Raw genomic sequence first — 4,115 nt, forward strand, 5'->3', positions numbered from 1 at the left:
GTTGACACCTTTGAAGAGGATGGAATTGGGACTGTGTGTTCCTTCCTGGTCTTTGAGTCCCATTTTGTCCCCATCAAGGAATCTTGGTCAGAGACTACATGAGCCATAGGTTCCCTTGAACTGGAGTTTGAATCCCACCATAATTAAAATAAGATTTATTTTTATTATTTTAAATTATGCCCCCCATAGGTGCTTATAGTGTAGTGCTTGAGGAGGCCAAAGAGGGCATCAGATTCTCTGGAGCTTGAGTTACAGGTGGTTGTGCTGACCCTGTGGATGCTGGGAGCAGAACTTGGGTCCTTTGGAAGAGCAGTATACACTCTTTGCAGTCTTTCCCTATGATTTTTTAAAAATATGGAATGCCTCACAAATTTGCGAGTCATCCTTGCACAGGGACCATGCTACTCCTCTTTGTATCATTCCAATTTTAGTATGAGCCACTGAAGCGAGCACCCTCCCCATGATTCTTACGCCCTGTGATTTAGGAGATAATGGCTTGCATTTGGGCCCAAGGGGCTGCTGCTGTTGTTGAGATTTGGGTTATTTATGCCCTATTTCCAGTTTTTTTCTGTTTTCAAATTTTGTCTTGTTTTTGCAGACATAAAACACATATATTATTACAAACTAGGATCTATTTGACACATATCCTCAGAGCATGTGCAGGGTGCCTAGTGGCCAGAGGAATGGTGAGTTCTGTCCTGATGCTATGTAGAGTTGCTGTAAATGTTGAGGATCCAAAGCAGGGGACCTGTAGTTCATTTATTTTAGAAAGATTGTCTCCTGTTCCTCCACATGCCATTTAGCAGGTGCCATATACCTTTTTAAAATATTTTTTGTGTGAATAATTTTATATTTATGGAAGAGTCTTAGAGATAGCACAGAGAATTCCTGCATTCATCCTTCATCTGGCTTGCCCCAGATTAATAACATCATGTATCACCTGAGTATATTTGCCGAAACTATGAAGTTCACACAAATAGCCTGCCATTAGCTAAGCTGTGGCCTTCTTAACTATTTAATATGTGTTACCATCAATTCCTCTTAATATAAAGAATAAATTGTGTTCCTTTTTTTCTGGGCTAGGGATGAAACTCAGAGCCGCTCATTTCTAGGCAATCCCTCTGCCACTGTGTCACACTCTAAGACTAGTCCTTAAGGCCCTTTTATTTTTGAGCCAGGACCTAATTCAAGAGATCACTGTGCATTTAGTAGTTTGACTTTATATTTAAAAAGTTTTATTTATTTGTACATATATGTCTGTGTTACACATGTGTATGTACATGTAGAGACCAGGTGGTGATGTTGGCTATCTTAATTATCCTCCACCGTATTTTTTTGAGCCAGGGTCTCTCATTGATCCTGGAGCTTATTGATGGCTTGGCTAAGTTGGCTGGCCAGTGGGCTTCAGGAATTCACCTGTCTCTGCCTCCCCAGTGGTAGGGTTATAGGCATATACCACCATACTTGGCTTTTTACTTGGCATGGTAGATCCAAGCTCAGGTCTTCATGGTTGAGTAGCAATCACTTTACCAACTGATCCACCTCCCCAGCCCTGCATCAATGACTTAATAGACAAACAACACTTATGGTCAACATGCCTATTGGCTGTACCTGCCAGCGTGGACCATTCCTGTTGACTGTATCTGCCAGTATAGACCACTCATGTTGACTGCACCTGCCAGTGTGGAGTACTCCTATTGACTGCATCTGCTAGGACAGACCCCTCTTATTGGCTGCACCTGCTAGTGTGTACCACTCCTGTTGACTGCGCCTGTCTTGGTGGACCACTCACCACACTTGTTGACTGCACCTGCTAATATGGACCACTCCTTTTTACTGTACCTTTGTGGGTGGACCACTCTTGTTAACTGCACCTGATAGGATGGACCACTCCTGTTGACTGCACCTGATAGGATGGACCACTCCTATTGACTGCACCTGCCAGGGTGGACCACTCTTGTTGACTGCACCTGCCAGGATGGACTACTCCTATTGACTGCATCTGCTAGGGCAGACCCCTCTTGTTGGCTGCACCTGCTAGTGTGTACCACTCCTGTTGACTGCACCTGTCTTGGTGGACCACTCACCACTCTTGTTGACTCCACCTGCTAGGATGGACCACTCCTATTTACTGCACCTTTGTGGGTGGACCACTCTTGTTAACTGCACCTGATAGGATGGACCACTCCTGTTGACTGCACCTGCCAGGGTAGACAACTCCTGTTGACTGCACCTGCCAGGGTGGACCACTCTTGTTGACTGCACCTGCCAGGATGGACCACTCCTGTTGACTGCACCTGCCAGGGTGGACCACTCCTGTTGACTGCACCTGTCTTGGTGGACCACTCACCACTCTTGTTGACTCCACCTGCTAGGATGGACCACTCCTATTTACTGCACCTTTGTGGGTGGACCACTCTTGTTAACTGCACCTGATAGGATGGACCACTCCTGTTGACTGCACCTGCCAGGGTAGACAACTCCTGTTGACTGCACCTGCCAGGGTGGACCACTCTTGTTGACTGCACCTGCCAGGGTGGACCACTCCTGTTGACTGCACCTGCCAGGGTAGACCACTCCTGTTGACTGCACCTGCCAGGGTGGACCACTCCTGTTGACTGCACCTTCCAGGATGGACCACTTCTGCTCTCTGTCTTGATGTTCTCCCTACTTGACCTCTGGAAAGCTCTACCTTATTCCTTTTACCCTTGATCTCCTTGTATTGAAATAATTTTTCTTTCTTGTTAACTTCCCATGATTTCATCTTGCTAACCTAAGTGAATACATTCCCTCCCTTTACCTTCTTATGAAACACTGTAGTCTTTTCTGAAACAAATGTTACTAATTTAATTGGAAATAGACACACACATGATGACTCCACATTGAGTAGTTATTTTAGTGTGAGGTGGGAATTGTCTGTTGAATGTATCAACATTGATTTGTTCAACTATATCCTGGTGATGGACATTTGGGTTGTTTTTATTCACTGAGAATTATAATACAACCACAAGTCAGTTGTGGTTTTCTTAGAGGGCGAAAGGAGGCCAGTAGGGAAAAACACAATCTTAGTTTAGAAGACAGAAGAGCCTTTTCTAGAAGCCCTAAGACTTCTCTGGCCTTTTCCTCACGGATTATCCCTTGGTGATGGCTCTGACTAGGAGGCAAGCTTTGAAGATTGTATACTTAGTGATAAGCAAGGGACCCTATAGCCAGGGCTCAGAGGTTTGCACTTGAACTTCCTTTGCAACAATTACTGAGAAAAACTTTTTTTTAAAATGGTAGCTGAGGAAATAGACTTCAGTCGATACTGCATTCTGCACAGATCTTCTCTTGGAATAAGGTATGAACCCCTTGCAGGCTTTATGGTCAGCCATAATTAGAGTCTTCTTACAGAGCCTGCACACTGTTAAGCAGGCTGGGGCGATGGCGTTCTGTGAAGGAAGCCTGGGGGACACTTGAGAATCGAGGTTGGTGAGGATGGATGAGGAAGCAGCTCTGTGTAGGAGAATGAGGAATGTGTGAACTCCTGTCCCTGTTCTGGAACATGCCAGCTGCCATCCTTCCAGCAAGTTCCACCAGGTCTTTGAGCCTCAGTTTTTTTCACTTGTCAGAAGGAGGTAAATATTTTCATGATGTTTACAGGAGCTAAACATGACTCATCCAGCACAGAGCACAGAATAAGGGCAGGCAGGTCATAAGGGAGGAGCTTCGATACCACCGGGGCACACGGGGAGAAGTCTCTTTGACACCATTCCTGGCTGTGTGCTAGGTCTTTACCTACTGGTGTCCAAGTTGCATCTAGATATTTGACAGTAGAACCTGACACTATTTTATTTTACTAATTTCATTTCTTGTGTGCTCTCTTACTCACTGGCACTTATCAATTGAGTACTTGATCTGGCAGCACTTTTCAAGGAACTGAGGGCAAGGAGAGGGATGAGCTACAGGCCCTACCTGCTCTCATTAAGTTTGCTTCTATTGTGGCAGTTGACAATAAGCAATACACTAATCATTGGTTAGTCAATTGTATTTATTATTATTTTTTTTGTGTATATGTGTGTGTGTGTGCCTATGTGCTTGCATTTCAATGTGAGCACACATATGTATGCATGTGG

At 44.7% G+C, this 4,115-nt stretch overlaps 1 non-coding gene across 1 annotated transcript; it reads right to left on the bottom strand.

Moving 5' to 3' along the window:
• Positions 1-348: 348 nt before the first annotated feature.
• Positions 349-451, bottom strand: LOC118576821. The gene has a single exon (XR_004944030.1). It is a non-coding gene; the product is annotated as a U6 spliceosomal RNA (small nuclear RNA).
• Between the last annotated feature and the right edge of the window lie 3,664 nt (positions 452-4,115).

This window comes from Onychomys torridus, chromosome 1, assembly GCF_903995425.1.
Source record: "Onychomys torridus chromosome 1, mOncTor1.1, whole genome shotgun sequence".
NCBI classification, from domain to species: Eukaryota; Metazoa; Chordata; class Mammalia; order Rodentia; family Cricetidae; genus Onychomys; species Onychomys torridus.